This window comes from Temnothorax americanus, unplaced genomic scaffold (assembly GCF_048541705.1).
Source record: "Temnothorax americanus isolate GAGA-0224 unplaced genomic scaffold, ASM4854170v1 Scaffold29, whole genome shotgun sequence".
NCBI classification, from domain to species: domain Eukaryota; kingdom Metazoa; phylum Arthropoda; class Insecta; order Hymenoptera; family Formicidae; genus Temnothorax; species Temnothorax americanus.
The window spans coordinates 2,840,694-2,860,528 of record NW_027509432.1 but is presented as its reverse complement, the minus strand read 5'-3'; the positions used below and the strand labels follow the sequence as shown (position 1 = coordinate 2,860,528).

The following is a 19,835-nucleotide window of genomic DNA, read 5'->3' as shown; positions in this document are numbered from 1 at the left end:
AAATATAAAATGCTCCATGATAAACTGATCGACTGAATTTGTTTTTTCGAACTCTGTTACAAATACAAAAGCAGTAATTGTATTCGAAGAAATGTTTATTTCTCCCGTTATAAAGTTAATAAAAATAAACATTTGAAATACGAGTTCTGTTAAACTTATTATTGAAATATGTGGCGTCGTTGATTCGCAAAGAAAATGATACACTAACTACCACTAAATAATTCATAAAAATATGCGCCTTACGCAAAGTAACATATGTTTATTCATATTTTAATTATGCACTTTTTTAAAGTACTCTTCTCTCTCTCTCTCTCTCTCTCTCTCTCTTCTTGGCACTCTTCTCTTTGAACGCATATATATTTTAGACGCTATCTCTCTTCATCTAAGAGTTTGAAATAAAAATAAAGAGGTTTATTTCTTAAATCTTATATAAATAAATATATATAAAGTTTTTTTTATTTAAATAAAAATGTGATATATTTTTTAATTAAATATAATAATTATAATGTATTGTTTTACGCAATTAAAGATCAAGAATATGAAATTATAAACTATAATAAAATTAATTTAATAGATTAAATAAAATACAATCAAAAATTAACATTTAATATATATATTAATAAAGTTAAAATTTAATTATTATTAATATTAATATTAAATTTAATAATTAAATTATTATTTATATAAAACATAAAATTGAATGGCTAATAATATACAAAGCTTTTATATATTGCGATTATACAATTGTAATTGTGAACTGTTATAACGACATTACAAGTAAACGGAATAATTTGAACGCTGCCTAAATTGAAATAGAAAATTCGCATTATATTGTGAAATTGCAAACTGTGTTTGTTTCGACAATTGCGGTCTGCCGCGATAAACCGCGTAATAACGTCAATTTGCTAGACGACGAACAACGATAAAAAAAACTTGTTCTGAAGTTTGCTCGTGGAAAATAATAGCGTAGGAAGCGGTTAATTGCAAAATATTAGCATATGTCAAAATATATGACATAATTTTAAAAAAAAATGCTCCAAAAAGGCATTAGAAAATTTCTGACATTAAATTTAGTCGTAATACGAAAATATTTGTTATATCGAAATACATACAGAATATTAAAGAATCGCGATACTAGAATATAAAAGAGAGAAATGTTGAAATAATTATGCTCAGTTCTTAGATTTTATCTATTATAATATTATAATATATATATTCTAATGTATAATACTAATTATATTACAAATATAGTTATTTTTATATTAATTAACGAACTGACATATTTATAAAGCCCTGTTGTATATTTAGGTTGGTGTCATTAATTAAATGACAGCTCCAGATATGTTGATCGTGTTTAAAATGAAGAGCTCCATTTTTTACTAAAATTGTTAAAGTGTCATCTTTATTGTCTACATATACTTCGGTCATATTACGTCATATTCAGGCAGAATATCTAATAATATGTTGGCCGTTTATTGTGTGTTGTTTTTGTGATTGCATAATTTCAGAATTAATAATTGAGGCCAAACCGCACCTCTCGTAGAAAGAAGAAAGTGATGTATGAAAATTTGTGTTGCGCGTTGAAATTACAAGCAAATACTTAAGTACTTAATTAACCCTCGATTGCTGGTGATGAGTTTGTATCAGCTGTTTAATTTTAATAGCATAAGATTTGATTTCAATAATAACATATTTTATTTTATATCATTTCACATATTTTTATAAACTTCTTAATATTTAATTATCATATACTTATTACATATATTTATCAAGCATGTTACAGTAAACAATCTAAAATATTCTATAATTTTTTTAATTAGTCATGAGAAGTTATAGTTTTCTATTTTTATTTAAAAAAGAAATTAAATTTTTACTGAGTGGCGTTATTAAAGGAGGTTATTATTATTCTTTTGTATATTGAAATAAAATCTAGTTAGGTTGTAGAAGCAATTTAAATAAAATTTAGACAGAAATATTATGTTTTTCTTATTATTTATTAATTTAGGGTGAAATTTGAATAAGTTTAGGAAAGAAATATTTCGAGTTTTCACGGCTATGATGATACTTGATGAGCGTAGGACGTATAGCAGGCGTCTTTGAAAATAGATCCGGCATCAAGAATAGTTCCAGCTGGCCGAAATTCTGATTCTCGGATGTATCTTTTTTTAACCGACTATTACGACAACACGCATTTATAATATGTAATATACAGTTAAATATCTAAATTAATAACTTAATATTATCTATTTTATTGTAAAATTCTAATTGCAAAATATATACAATTATAATATAAAATTATTTATACAAAGAATTATTTTAAATTTATTGATATACAACATATTAAGTCCTCAGAAGTTATTCAAATATGAAATAAAATATATTAACTTTTTAAATTTTAAATTATTTTTTTTACGGAATTTAATATATATGCATATATAAAATTTATTTGATATATTTGTCATTTTTTTTATAAAAATTTATTTTTTTGCTGATGTATATATATATATATATATATATATATATATATATATACACATACACGCATGTGCGATAAAAATAAATGTACCAATGATTTTGAATATGGTATATTCATTGAAGCATCAGGAAAACACGAAAAAAAACAGACAATTTTATTTTTCTAGTATAGATAAAGAAAAACAGAAAGAGAGAGAAAGCATTTATTCCCCTCAGGCTGTAATAAATACTCGGGTGTTCATGGAATGCACACCTGTACATACAAAAAACGCAATTAATCATCACTGTATTTTTCTAAATTGCTGTCGTTCCATATTTATACCTGCAGTTTATTTTTTTTTAATAAGATTCTGTTTTCAATTTTAGTATTTTTATAATATTAGTATCATTATATTACGTTATATAACTTTTATTACAATATGTTTAATTATATTTATTATACAAAAGAGACTGAAAGAAAACTGTTATCTGTGTATAATAAGTATTTCTGATACATTTTGTTTTCGACTTTAATACACACCTGTATACACACATAAGAAGGTAATCATATATGTATTTTTTCAATTAATTTTGTTTCATTTGTTTGCACATTTGGAGTTTGTTTTCTAATTAGGATTATATTTTTGACTTTAATATTTGAATAATTTCGGTATTCTTGACTAAACATTCATTATTTGAACAGACAATTATGGCACACGCTAATTACTCGCATTATATAGCAAGCGAAGCGACTCAAGGTCACTGTGTTTGTCATGTGCCGTGGGTTCTCATTTATGTTTTTTTCGTCACGTCAATTAATCTCTATAAAACGTACAGGGTTATTGCGGTTTAAAGAAAAATTATTTTTATTTTGCCGAATGTAAAGTTTTAAATTATCTTTAATTGACATTTAATTAACATTAATTAGTGTTAAGTAATTTTTTTATTGACATTTACAATAGTCAATATTAATTTAATCTCTAAGCGAGTAAACAGAGTCACAAGCAATATAAGAACTAATAAAATTTATGTATATGTACATATAAATAACATAAAATTTAGTAAATTAAACTTCGCAAAGATCTCAGGCTCGATACGATGGAGAAAGTTGTTGCGAGAAGTTACGAGTGTTATGGGATAGTGTGATTCGCATGATTGGCATTATGCGATGCACGTATCGTTGTCACAGCTCGCCGTGCAATATGTCTCAGTTTGCGACGCGGATAAGACCGCATCTCCTTGATTAGGCTTTATCTCGTCCACCCACAGCACAGCGGCGCGGATATTAAGATGAACAAGCGTAACACGCGCGCGCACACACTGCGAGATCCATTATAGTGATTGCACACGTCTATATACCTTAAGCTCGTTCTAAAGAAAGATATACCTAGCACAATCGGTAAATTTTTCGAGATACTTTTTTCTTCAAATTGATCGTTTACTGCTTGAGATGAAAATAAAGATGTATATAAAATTAATCATCATCACAACGTGTTATCGCTTTAAGTATGTCATAATTAAAGTTTGAGCATGTTAAGAAAATGAGTTGTCCAGCGTCCCACAAAATCTGTAGATCCATCTAGCTCCGATCATTTCTTTGTTTGTAGTTTACTTAGTTCGAAGTTTTCCTTCATCTTTCCGGGCGAGCGCAATTTCCCGCGCGAGCAGATGACGCGGATGAAGCGCGATCGTCAAGATACAACTCACGGAAACTCCTCGAAGAAACACTTAGATGAAACACTGACGCAACTCTTTATTGTATCTCGTATATTGCTATTGTTTCAAAGATTTCATCTCCGTTGTACAGTATAAAATTTTTTAGATGAGTAGAAATATATTATCTGGTCAAATACACAGATATAATAATTAATATATTAATTTTATAATTATATATTATACGTATAAATGTACGTAATTCTGAATTCTTTACAAAGAAAAAAGAGATAAGAGAGATTTTATATAAGATTCTATAAAAGTTTCTATATAAAATTTTCTGATCTTGTCCTTTATTATTTCACAAAATATTCATTTTTTTAAGATTTTAATATGTATGGATTAAGAGGAAGAAAATTGATTTATACAGAAAAATTTGGACATAAAAAACGGACATAAGGTTAAAACATTTTTGACTCTGAAAACTTTCACATTTAAAGAAACAAAGTTTTCTAACTTATGTTAATTAAACGTTTTTTACTTGATTTGATATTATCTATTCTTCAAGTCCCGAAACAAATTTTTTTAATGTTATAAAGCTTATGAATAAAAAACAGTATATATGTAGTTGCACATTGCAAATTTCATACCTTTTTTAAAAAAGCATATAGGTTTTTTTTAAAAGCATATAAATTGATTATTTGAATTATCTCGTTATTTTGTATGTAAGAGAACATTAAAATAAGACCGAAACATGAATATTTTATGAGATATTTCATATTTTATGTCAGACTAAAATATAAAATATCTTGCAAACAATTCAAATTTTGACCATTTATATGTGATTATGCATTCATGTTTTTATATCAAAGAGTATGAATGATAACAAAATTTTTAAGTATAGTAGCATTTTTTCGAAAATTTGACGGAATTACGTCGCCGATTTATTTTGTACACATTGTGAATTGACTTTGGCAAAGACAAAAGACTTAGAAACGAAATGGAACAATATGTGTGTAAAGGAAAAGCGAGCAAACAATTGATGGCACGTGCGGAAAATCGCCTTATGACGCTCTACGTCGTCGACGCCACGGCATTACACGGCGATTTCCATTGGGTGTAAAATTTGTGTTCTTCGTTCTTCTTCTATCCTCTTCCGCAACACAGATGCAATTTTCCGGTTTTTCTCGTTTCACATCTCTTGTCTTGCGAGACGTGAATTAAAAATTTGCATTGTAAGAAATAACGTAACTTAATTATAATTTCTTGCGCAATAATAATACCTTCTCTTTTCTACCTACGCAAGGATGATTCTAACCAAGACGAAAACACATGTTTTCTAAGTATAGATAGAACAAGACAATTGAAAAAATTTTGTTGTATTTGTTGTTTGTATTTTGTATTTTTAACAATTTTTATTTTTATTATGGGTGGATATTTTTTTACTGATGATGCATTTATAGATCACACAAGAGCGTAGTCGATTATTTACATATTATGATATTATTATTGAAATAAAATATTTTTATATAAATAAATGATTAGTTAATAGATAAAAGATTTTTGATATTAAAATTAACGAGTAACAAGAAAAAGTATTATAGGTTTTAAGATTCAAACGGAGACTTACAGTCAGTCAACGGTTGACAACCGGACGAACCAGTTGATATTTGGAACCAGGTCTGTTCTTTCATTGTCTCGCGATTATATAAATCATTGCCGCTTAAAAATCATCTCACATTGTGAGTTTCCGTTGTCTTTCTTAAGACTTTAGTTTGTCAATCTTATGTTCTCCGGACTTAGTTTAGTGAGTGGATTTCACTTCTCTTCGCCGATTAGTCTCAATTTACATTTTCTCAATGTTCTAGTCTGAATATTTTGTAGACTAGAATATTGGCGGAATTTTTCTCTTGAAAATTATACTATCTTTGAATATTCAAATTTTTAACTCACCTTATGCTCGTCGAAGAGCTTGAGATTATTTAATTTATTTATCTATTATTTATTTATTTACTTATTTATCACTGCATCGCTGGCTCAAAATAAATTGTTAATTAAGTATTACGTAGTGTCAACTCACCGCATGTTTGACTTTCAAAGCCCACTTTCCTTGTTACACTTAATGATTTTTATATATAGTTTGATGGAATATTAAATATACTTTTATATTATCGTAAAGTCGTAACACACAGTTGAAATTATTAATTGTTAGATTGTTAACATAATTTAATTTGAAACTATATTCATAAGACACATTGAAAAGCGATAAACATAAACGGAGACGAATGTTTTTCGAAATTAGAATAATGTGATAAATTTTATAATATAAATCATTGTTTTGAGCATGTTATTCTAGATAAAAACCTTGGTCTATGCTGGAAACTGTGTTTCAAACTAACAAGAATATAGGAGTAATTATTCATATATTACATGCTGAAAATTTAATGAAAAGTATAAGAGCTAGACACTGCCATGTAATAATTAATAACGATAGACTTTATAAGTAACAACGAGTATATTGAATAATCTTTTAAATCAAAAAAATTTTAATTTTAAGACAATGATGTGAATGAATATTACATATTCTTATGACAGTCTATGTCAAAGTAAATTTGCATTCTTTTTTCATGGAACATTCCTTTTAAAGTGCAATTTTTTTTACATAAATCAATTCTCGTTATTTTATATGTAAAATTATTCAGATATTGTAAAATTATAAAAAAGTGAGCATTTTACGATATATTCCATTTTCTTTTTATCGTAAAATACCTATTTCGGTATATGAAATAGGAGGAAGTGTGAAATATTTTGTAAAGTGTAAAATTTCGTATTTTGTCTTGATGTTCTCAGTATTATATAGAGGAAAGTCTCCTATTATGAGATACCACATCTATTTTGCGTGATTACCGGAAGTTTATGTACGGAATTGAAAACTGTAGTAGACGAGTGCATGTACAATCGAATAATGAATTTTTCACTAGATAGGTTTTACTTTAAGGGCAATAAGTTTATGATGAAACCAACAAATAGAACCTGTTAGTTTAGCAGAAACCTCTCTATCGCATATTAGGAGCCTATCTCATAATAGGAGACTTTCCTCTATAAAAAGATAAATTAAAATATAATACAAAAGAATCTCTATTTTTATATACAGAATGATAAAAATTCATTAATTTAAAAAATAATTTTATTTAAAAAAGAAATGTCAAATATATATATATATATTAATATATAAAATATTAAAATAATTTTCTAATTTCATGCATACTATACATATATGCGTATATGGAATGTGCATGTACATAATAAGATTATGTACATGTGAAGACTTATATAAACAAAAAATGTATAAATTATATAAACTATAATATCAAAATATTTGTTATTAACATACGTATATTTACACATACATTAATTTTATTTTTTTAAATTTGCCTGAATATTTTGACGAAGTTTTACCACTTCATTTTATCGGATTCTTTTTGAAGCTGTTTGTCGTTCAATTATCATCTTCCTGCAATTCGTAAACATCGTTAACATAAATTTACTTTACAATTCACAAAGACGTTTTGAAGGTTCTTTGAAGCTACAAACAATAGATAAATTATTCATAAACAATTGAAATGACAATATGCATTTATTCGACTCGATAATCATCATCTTCATCGATTCAATCATCCTTTGCGTTGCAATTTGTTTATCAAATGGTCTCAGAGGTGTCGAAAGGTCAACATAGCGCCAATTAGTAGATTGGGTTTCGTCGAGTGGAAATCAGAATCTCTCTTATTCTTTTGTTTCGGAGAAGAATATTACTTTGGGTGGAAAGCTTTAAAGCCTGTTTAAAAAGTATTTGTTATATTTATTCTAAGAAAATTATAATTCATTTTTAATACGTTTTAATTTTAAATAACTAATTTTTAACATGTTACATACGTATTAAAAAAGATGTAGATTATTTTTCTTTTTCTCTATTTATTTTTCTTTTTTGTAAACGGTATGTTCAATGTAAGGAAATTATAATTGCTGGCAAAATTACAAAAATTATAAATTTATTAAGAGAACTTGCAAGCCCCAGCAACTTTAGCAACTTTAAATTGAATTAATTATCTTGACTATATGAGATGAACCAGCCAAATTGAAACTGGGATGATATGCACATACATGAGTATTTTTATAAATACGTATCAGACACATTATAAACTAAAATCTTAAAAAAGTTTATAAATGATCAACGAAATAACGATAAACAATGGCAATTATAGTAATAATTTATCAATTTTTGTTTTAATTTTTATAATATCTACAATACAAAATAAAAATTCTTTCCAGATATTTGAGAGCGTCTCTAAAAAGTTTATATATATAAGATATCCCATTTAAATATATATATATATATATATATATATATATATTGTATTGATAGATATTGTATTATATGATATTATTACTTTTATAAGCATTATCTTAAGAAAAAAATTCATAAAATTATTGTTTGTTTTTCTTTCCTTTATGCAACAGAGTTCCGATAAAAATCTTTCCAACGATATTTTTTAAATGCTTGCACTGCAGCATACTAACAATCTTTCATTCCTTAGTCGTGTTATCATCACTTTATTTTGTTTCCCGGTTTCTAGCAACATATCTCTCGTTTTTCAGCGTCGTGTTATCTTTGCTTTATCACTTTTGCTATGATATATCCAAGGGCACCAGTTGTTCTCTCGGATAACCAAGAAAAAAGACTCTATAGCGACTTAAGAGATTGAGATATCGAAATAGTCACAAATTTCAATGGAAAAATTTTATCTTTATGCAAAGTTTCACAGTTTAATGCATTTCGAATTTATATAAAAGATATATATATAGAATTGTCTTCGAAAATATTCCGATCATTAATATAAGAAAGTTACAAATATAACATTGCATGTAATAATTTTTAACATTTTAATATATTTTATTAATATGTTATTTATTATTAATATATTTTAATCTTAAAACTATAGTTTTCTCAAATAGATTCGTTTTCTTCTTTTTATTGTCACCACAAATAAGCTTTTCTAGATGAATAGATAGTCCTTGAAAGAAAGGAGAATAAAATCATGCAAATACTCGAATTAGCGACTCGAATTTCAAATTCATCCATCTTCCATGATTCTAATCCTTCTAGTCGATCCCTCAGAAAGTTGATAAAAGTCAATCCAGTTGAAAGCTCTGTATTTTCATTCCGCCGAGAAATTGATTCGTCTTGACTCTTGTTGATTTCCAAGATTTTTTTTCCGTTTATTCACTTGTATGAAAAAAAGAATGTAATGCATATTTGTGACACATACGCACACACAGAGGAAACATAGAAATTTATTGTATACAGAGTATTCTATTTTAAATAGCCGAATATTTCGAAAACTAAGCATCCCGACAAGCAATAACTATAGGAAATCATATATTATTTTTAAAAATTTCTATAATTTGATTTAAAAAAAATAACATTAACTTTTATGTCAGATCTTGAAAATTCGAATATTTTTTTTTTTTTTTAATTGATTTTACTATTATTTGTTCCCTTTCAGATCATACAACTTTTGTCTGAAACATTTTTGCCTGCCTGCAGGCTCAGCTTTCGAGATATTCGCTTGAACTGTTTAAAATAAGACATCCTACTGTATATGCGTATATTCAAAATTACTTACATTATAAATTTTATCTATGATACTTATTATATCAACTTGCGTTTTTTATTATGAGTAAACAAAAAAAAAGTTTTCTAGAAGTCAACAAGAGTTTAAAAAATATGTGTTTAAAAAAAATAAGATATTAAAATACAATTGAAATACAAAAGATAAAAAGTTATAGTTTTGATAAATAAATGAAAATGTTTAGAATAACGATAAATAGATAAATGTTTGTTTTCTTGCAAGATGCATTGGAGGGAGCAAAACATCGTTTGATTCGACATTAATGTTTGTATTATTAATATTTGCATGATAATTGGCGGACTAGCACCAAATGTTACTCTTGCCTCAAATAAACGTAGCTCGTCGTTTGTTTATCAAACGCAGGAAATATAAACCTATTGAACGCTCGTTTTATAATTACGTGAATTCGCGCAAAATCCACAATATTTTTCGTGTAAAACAATGCACGGCGATTTCGTAACAACTGCTAAGTACATTAAGTAACGCGTTATTTTGTTTTGCTAGTTGTGCGAGATTATCTTAAGATATTCTAGTAATACCGTAAATTTTCTTAATGATTTGCTATGTAAGATTGCGTATTCAAAATAAATTATTTTAATTGAAAAATTTATGTGAAACTTGAAATTTACAAAATTTTTTTATATAATATAATACGATTAAAATCTCTATTTTTAAACTAAGAAATTTTTTGTGATAAATATAAATAGAATAAAGACAATGTTAAATAATGCAAAAGATATTGTAAATGCATTATTTTAGAAATATCAGAGCAATTGAAATGTCAACTTGAACAAAATTTTGAAAGTGTGACGGATCTCATTAAAACTTAACAAGATAAATGATTCGATCTAATAAAAGTAACATCATGCTGTGATATTAAAAGTTAATAGACAAAAAGATCAACCATCGAATCTCTTCGACGAGTGAATGAGAGCGTAACGCGAGAAATGCATTCAGGTTTCTATAAATTTTTTGTTGTGTATATAAAACAGTCAATTTACATTGAGACAGAGAAGAGCGTATCATTGGAAAATTGAATGAAAATTCTGTTGTTTTAAAAAGACGTAAATTTAATAACGTATAACATTGTATAATATATACGTTGGTATATATAGTATATTCATTAAATATTATTGTATTAAATATATTATATTTTTATATTATTACTATGTATGGGGGGGGAGAGAGAAATATATAGATGAGAGAGAAAAAAATGTATTTTTTTTATGAAAGAAAATTAATGCACAACGGAGTAAATATGTATGTATATTAGCATGGGAAAGTTGATACAAATGCGAAAACTGAAATTTGCTCGAGCTTCTTATGCAAATAACGAGATGTTTCTTTTATGATACATTTACCGCATTCATCTCGGTTAATTGCATCGGCGTGTTTAATTGCGTACCTCCCTGTTAAATGCACCGACCGTAAAACGCGCGATTAAATGCACGCCGATTTCTATCGCTGTGTCACGTCTTATAAATGAGATGATTCTACGGGATATGACAGTAAAATATGTACACACGATATGATATACGTTTTGCATTATTTTATAATTATTGATTTGATTGATTATAGCAGCTCGGTAATGATATAAACCTTGGAACTATATATTATATTTTTGTACACGTGGACCATACACTGCATCGTAAAAAGTATATAAAATTATATAAAGCATAAAAATCGCGTGATTTATTACGGAAATGTACACATCTCTATTTTATACATATATTATATATCAGTTTTACATTTAATATGTGATTTTTATACTTAATTTTTACACTTTATGTAATTTTAATTTTTTTTGTAATATAGATTTTTCAGATACATTCAAATATTTTTAATTATAACTGGTAAAAATTTATATTTTTTAACAATTTTTTTCAGAAGAATAAATATGATAGAATACGATTGTAAAATCAAACTTCAAGTTTGTTTGTTAAATTGTAAAATTCAAACGTTTAAAGAAGAAGAAATTTTTAAGAATGCAACTTGAAATTTTTATTAGGTTCCACAGACCATATATGTGTGTGTGTGTGTGTGTGTGTGTAATCTAAATAAGGTTAAGTAAATTATATAAATTATATTATTTTTTCCCTGTATATGTATATGTGTAATTTAATAAATAAATTCTGAATATTACATTGAATATTAAAGCTGTTGATGGAGCCAAGCAAAAATTTTTAGATATGAATAAATAAATAAATTTATATTTTATAAATGATGAATTGAATTAAGAAAAAGAAATAACATTCAAAAATATATTTACCAAAAACGTAAAATTAAAAATTAACTAAAAAGCTTTTCCTTCTCTCAAAAGGGAAACGATCTTTCTGACAAGGGTTGTTTTGTTACTAATTTTTTTGTCAGATATTCAATAGTAGTTTTCAGTGTTGATCAACCGTATAATTGCTAGCATTTGTAGCCCCTTGCTAATGCGAAGCGATTATGCATGTTCGGTATTATGCAACTGCTGTTGAAATGAAATACTGAGAATGGATCAAATTTAAGACACGTAGAGTAGCTTGTTGTTGGAGATTGCTGTACAAAGGAATTTGCTAAGTCTGAAATATTTAACAGTTTATACCAGTAAAATATGAAAGAAATCGATATTTTAGACTTATAAAAATTTTATGATAAAATTCTAAATTTTTTAGCTTTAAGACTTAATTGAAAAGATCTTTCAAAAATAGCTTTTTTAGACAATTAAAAATTTTAAAATTATTTTAAATATAAATTGAGATATGTATAAATTTTAATTATAATAATTAATATAACATAAAATAATTAAATAAAATAAATAATAATAAATAATAAAAAACAAAAAAAAAGTAAAAGAAAAACATAAATAAGATAAAATAAAATAAAAATTTGTATTTTTTTAAGTAATTTTTATTTACAATTTAACTTGATCAAAATTTTTTACATTTTTTTCAAGACATGCAAACTAACCAATTACCGTAAAATAGTGTGAAATATCTTTTATCGCATTTTGTCGAGTTCTCTTATCAGTGCCAACCTAACCAACCGACGACATGTTGATGGATATTGTCGCAACATGGCGGTCAAAATTAAACACTCTTGCATGATGGATGCACAGTCCACCTAGTGATTCAGATCGACGATGATTAATCGATACCATTACCGTTTGCACCCACAAAAATTATCTCTATGAATATTATCTTTATATTATCATTATGTGCATCATGTTACGCGTTTGTTTGAAATAATTAACTTGAGACATCCTCGCTCTTGTTATCCTGCTCGCTTTGTTTGTCATGCGACTGTTTTATTCCGCAAGGCCACTGATAATGCTATCAGTATTTATGGTAATGACACAGTAATGAATTTTTCTTTGCATTGATAAGATATACTTTATATATATATATATATATATATATATATATAGCTAGGTACAGATATAAATAAATTGATGTAACAACTGTAAGGAGATATTTGTGCTTATAATAGTTTTGTTTACCCATTTATATGCTTATGGTTTGTGCTAAATGAAATGAATGACCGTTTACTGGGTGTTGTTGCGTATTTATTCACAAGCGTGGTCTTGTTTTGCAGATGATTAGTACACGTACAATTAATCGGTGTGAATTAACTCCGAATTAACATGTAACGACGACGCGGCTGAACTAGTCATGGAAAACAGATCGTCGAGAGAAGTCGGTGAGTTGTTTACTAAGCTTTGTTTTGTATTTATATTATTTGCTTATTTATTATAATTCACTGTGATTCACGACTAATGGCGTTAATAAAAGATATGCTCTAGTGTATGTACTATCGATTTAACATATCATATTTTTATAACTTACATACTTTTTTAAGTTTTACTTTTAACAGAAATATTCTTTTATACTCCATTTTTGTTCTTTAAAAGTCGAGGAAGAATACGAATTTGTCACATGAAATATTCAACACGCCTGTACAATTTTTTTCGATATCTGTCTAACAATAAGTAACGTTTATATCTATCTTGCTTCTATTCAGTTATTGCTCCACGATTCCAATAATGATCGCTTTCAACGTTGATTTAATTGAGTTTGATTTAATTGATTCTTTGAAAGAAAGGGAGGAAAAATCAATTGAATTAATGTTGATATTAATCGACATTGACAAAAGCTATAAAATGAAACACGTTGTTGTGAATTACAAATTGTTTAAAATAGATTCTAATTATTGATATTAATGGAAGTCAGAACTTCTTTTGCAATAAAAAAATATTTTCAATGTATTGTTCAATGACGGAAGAATTCGGTTTTAACTATTTTCTAATACTCTATATATATTTATGTATATTATATATCACTTATGTAATATATTCTTTAATAATTATTTTATTTAAATTGTATTATATTATTTAACAATTTTTTTGCTTTATTGCAATTTTATCATTTGGCATCGCAAAAGTTGATATTCTATATTTTTTTGTCTTATTTCCGTTCTCCACAGATTGTAAAACTGGCGCTTTCGATTTTATTTAAAAGATCATTTCATGTCGAGGTTGTCAAGATCATATCTTGATTTTGAAAAAAGACAAACATGAAATCCGCGGTCTCTTCTTCTTCGCAGAAAGGGGATATAACGTGCATCTCGTCAGTAGTGAAATGTTGTTGAGAAGCTCTTCTAAGAAAGTCCTTAAGACGAGAGCCTTTTTCTCGCGTTTTTGTAATTAAATAGAAAATGTGTTGTATGAAAGTCTTTTGAGATTTAAAAACTTACTTTTTTATATGTTAGAATGAAATTAATAATAATCAGACATATTTTCTACGACAATAAATGGAAATAAATTAGTTATGTAGTAATAGAACTAATCGGTAAAATTAAAGAAATTATACATATCTTTTATACATCATATAAAAGAATAAATAATAAATCTAAATTTATTATTTAATAGCATATCAACAAAATTAATAATTTATTTCACAATTTTTGTGACATTCCGAGAATTGCAATATTCTTCATTTGTTACGTTTCTTAACTCTGTTCATATAAATTTACCTTTTCGTGTAGAATCCGAAAATAAAAAGAAATTAATAAATTCCGAAACAAATTAATTATAGCATATATGCAAAAAACTTCCAAAAATTTCTACAGTTAGCGATTAAAAATAACATATTATATATATTATAACTTCCAAACTCATTGGTTTATTACTTCGTAGCAAATTTTTTTTTTGCAATTGGAATTTCTTGAGCAGAACAAAAGAACCACTTCCGTTATATATAACTAGAAATTAAAGTTCTCAATAATGTAATATCGAGCTTATTTATTTGCACAACGCAATTTTTATTGATATTTTTTCTATGTCGATACAACTTTTTAATCACCAGAAAGATTGCACGATAAAAATTCAATTATGAAATTTTTCAAGCAATTTTTCTACACTACCAGTTTATTTGTTTTCTATTCCTGTTTATAAAAGAAAATTATTTTTATTGTTACTATTTTTATATATTGATTCCTTTTTATTAATGCAAATTCTTTTCGAATAATTGATCGCGAAACATTAATTGTAATTGCGTGATAATCCTTTGCTTTTCACTTTTTTCAACTGTCTATTTTCTTTAAGAGTTCGAAAGTATTATTAAAGAAAGGAAAAGAGAGAGAAAAAGAGAGAGAGAGATGTGACTAATTTTATTAAATGACGTCAAAATATTTGGAATTTAAGTCAAATGCTGTTTTGCTACTCACATATACAACGACATTTCAATGAAACCGCCACAGGCACTCTTATAGGATTAATATGTACATTTTCACATTTATCCTTTCTCCTTTCCTCCTTCAACGCAAAACCAAAGATAAATCCTAATCCCTTTCTATCCTTTGCCCCGTGGCATACGTGAAGCAAGTATTGCGAGATATTCTTTTTCTCGCGTTTTATTTTTCTTTCTTTACCGTGAAAAGTAAAACTTGCAAAATGCACATTCCGATTTGAGATTAACATAGGGGAGATGAGGGAGAGTTGGCACCGCGGGGGAGAGTTGGGACAGAGTTTTTTCTTTGTAACAGTTGCGGTAGTATATTTTTGACTACACCTGATGACCAAAATACACCTGATGATCGTCAATGTGAGATGTAAGAAAACTTTGTTAATTGCATTATTGTAAAGAATTCAGTTAATTCAAAGTAGGTAAAATCATTTTTTACTTTTGAAAGTAATTATCTTTCTATTTAATGTTCTTGATATCTCTTTTGATGATTACATTTCAGAAGAATCTTATTCAACACTTTCTAATATGTAGTTCTTAACCTTGCAATACAAAAAATATCTGACTTTAATCTTTAACCTAAAAGACAAACGTTTTAATTTAAAGAAGACAAATGAAAGAGAGTTAGGACGTTATTAGTCCCAGTTATTTTATTTATTTAGTTAAAAAAATAAATACAATAAAAATCACAGCACAATTATTTCTATTATTTTATCCCAAGTCTCCTCGGTATAAGGAAGAGTTAGAACAAAATTAGTTTCTTTATTAGATTCTTATTTATTAACAAAGTTATACAATATTTAAAAAATATTTAAATTACTTATGAATACAATAAAAAATAAATCCCACTTGTTGTTATAAAATTTTGAAAAACAAAAGCTACAAAAAGTAAAGTGTTAAAATTGTTCCAACTGTCACTCATCTTCCTTATACATATATTAAAAATACAAAATTCAAGGGATTATTTTTTGTTATAAGGAAGTTTTTTTAACACTGTGCCACAATTGGATTTCTAAAACTTTGCAATACGAAAACAAACTTTAAAAAATAATATAATCGAATTCTAAAGAGTAAGCAACTTTTACTTGAAAAAATTTTTTCTTTCTAAAATTGTACAATCAAAAAGTTTGGGTCATAAAAATTAATGATTTGTATAACATCACTTGATTTGTAAACTAAGAATTTCAAATATTATTTATTTTGAGCGTTGTATTATAGAATTAAGAAACATTCTGCACACATTTTATATAAATATAAATATATTATATTACTCAAAAATAATATGATTATATTAATTATAATATACATTTAATATTCTTTCAAGTCGTGTAAAACTATTTTTGTATGCCGTCTAAGATTATACCAATTGTAATCGGTTGCGTCGTGGCTGACTAACACGCGCGTCTTAACATGCATCTTGAACGCTCAGCGACCCGGCACGAGGCCTGGCCTCTTGCATAATCCGCGCGATGCACACACGTGTTCGCGCATAAGAACGCATTATCCATCCAGCCGTATGCGCGCACACCGGCTGCATCTAGTCTTCGCCGTTGTGCATCTCGAGGACGTGCGTTCGCGAAGACGATTTCACCGGCGCGCAACAATGCTTTGCACCGTCGATTTCGTTTCGCGTTTTTGCAAGAAACGCGGCGTTTCGATTACTTTGACACTGCAATACATGATATTATATATCAAAGAAATTTTTTTATGCGCGAATTAATATTAATATATTATAAACTAAATTAATATTTTTTAATATTTTATTAGAATGCACAAATTAATAAATGGATTGAATTACATAATGTAGACAAGAAAAGCAAGAAATCATCGTGTAGACATTTTACACAATGCAAAATCAATTATAACTTATTTTTAAAAACAGAATACCTTTAAAGATACAAATACATAAATAAGATATATAGACAAGTTAGATATGGAATATATTTATAATACAATAATAATCATATAATAATAATAATAATAATAATAATATTTATTTAATTTTTTTAAAGCTTGTGTGTTTTATTCTTAAGATGCGAATAAGAAACGTAGTTAGAAATAAATATAGCCTAACGTCTTCACGGGAATCTCGGGGCCTTGGGGCCCCGCCGGTCTCTTATAGGAAGGCCTCTATTATATATAGGAAAATCAGTGAGCGTAAATATTGAATGTCGTTTCGCGCTGTGACTTGTCTTGCGAAAAGATTCAGCCGACAGGTTTCACGGAAGAAAGCGATAACTGGCTAGAAACCGAAGCAAAAGAAGGCGACTGCAAGAACGTGCAAATGCATTTCTACTTCCATCATCCATTCTCCCGATTTCCTCGTTTCTCTCGCTCTCAACTTTGAAAAAATTAGCGTGATTGGCGAAACATGTTTTCAAAAAATAACGATTTGCACTTTCACTAACACGAATTTAACTATCGATACGATTAATTCGTCTGGTTTAGTAGAAACTAGTTGGTTGAAATGCTTTCACAAGTCATAGATTTGACATTCTTTTTATTCAGATATATGATCTGATATTTAAATAATGTGTTCCAATTTTACTATATCTGTTAGCCAACTTAAATCCCTTTTTCTTTCTCTTTCTTTCTCTATTTTTTAAAAAATTTTCTACAAATTAATATATTTTAAGTTAATATTTTTAAAAATTAATATTTTATTTTAATTTTAAAAAGTATATTTAACGAATATTAGACTTCATGATCCCAAGTGCATATTATAATCCTTAAACAAGGATCTTTTGTTCGACGCAATCAAATGGCGTTAACGAGAGACTACTGTACTGGCTCTAAATTGCAGGTTTATTGCAATTTTCGCTCTCTGGAAGATAACGCTTTCGCTCTTACACGGTTACGGCGTCGACGTGTGTATAGTTGTTGTGTATGCGAGAATGAATATAAATTCCAATCGTCTTAATCCTTTCCTCTTCACTTCCCTTCTTTACTTCCCTGCTTTATTCTAATTCTGTGACTATTATAATAAGCATATGATAAGAAATTTTGACGTATAATTAACGCTTGGCAAAATTCTTTCTTATAAACTAGTCGTATCTTATTTTTAATTTAATCTTTTTATTGTTGACATCTTTACATAATTTTTTCTCTTACTTTATAGCTATCTTTTTGGATATATCTCGATTGTGGTGCTTTATAGACAAATCAGTTGATTTGCACGTAGAATTTCGGCAATTTCATAGAACGATAGATTATTTAATAAATTGAAAAATACAATTTGTCGAAGCAATTTTGTCTTAAATCTAAGTTTTCAGAAATTATGAACTTGATGCTATTATAGAATGTTTAGAATAAAAACAATCACAAATAATAATAAATAAATTATTATTAATAAGTATTTAGTATTATTGGCAGATATCTTTTATTTCTTTCTTTCACGTAAAATCGACATTTCTTTTTCTTAAACACCAATAATCTTTTTTATAGCATAAAATGGCACGTGCCACTGGCAAGCTCGTTATGCCCGTTGCAAATTGCATTCAGAGGTTTCCACTTTTTGCTTGCGAAACAAATTCCGTGTGAGATTCAATAAACGTGAGAGAGTCATGCAGTCTAGCTGAGGATTCGAGGGAGAAGACAGAGGGAGAGGGAAAGGAATTTTGCGAAGTTGGCATATATATAATCGAGTTCCTCTTAAAAACCACTTCTTTTAGTGCCTCTGTTTCTATTTGATTTTCTCTTTTTTAACGCAGAAAATTCGCGCATTAATATATTGTGCATTATATGCATTTGTAAATTTATGCATGTTTTTTATTAATTATTTTTAATATTTTTAATAAAAATTAATAAAATGTATGTTAGAGTAAAATATTTAATAACAATATTCTACAAATTTATTTATTTTTTTCTAGATTTTAAGATTATTAATACTTTTTTTACATCATATGATATATTTTCTTTTATATTGTACTCTGTAGTATATAGTACTCTTTTATATAGTACTCAAAGAATAAAAATATTTCATTATCCCGTGTTATTGAGGAATATCTAATTCGAAGATTATATTAACTTAGCTTATAGGTCATTAAATTCATCATATAATGCTGACTGTAACATTTTATAAAAGAAGATAAGTTATATAATGAAAAAGTCGATGATCTCAATATTTAGAAAAAGAAATGATCTTAAGGAGGATGTATTGCCGATAATACGTAGTCTCTTGAACTGAATAATCTTCTCACATCTTCTGTTCTAATCTTAAAAAGAATGGAGATATTTCTGGTGGTAAAGATAAATAGATTATGTCTTGTATATATTTATATAACAATACGGTCTTTTTTTATTCCTTATAAGTTTT

The 19,835-nt window shown here is 27.1% G+C and overlaps 1 protein-coding gene across 2 annotated transcripts in view; it reads left to right on the top strand.

Moving 5' to 3' along the window:
• LOC143899871 (uncharacterized) overlaps positions 1–19,835 on the top strand; it is a 60,019-nt gene that overhangs the window by 1,006 nt on the left and 39,178 nt on the right. Inside the window, exon 2 of one of the 2 annotated variants that reach the window (XM_077410593.1) lies at positions 13,374–13,478. The exons of the other annotated variant lie outside the window; for it this stretch is intronic. The gene's annotated coding sequence lies outside the window, so the exon portion shown is untranslated. The remainder of the gene's footprint in view (positions 1–13,373; positions 13,479–19,835) is intronic. 2 annotated transcript variants of the gene reach the window in all.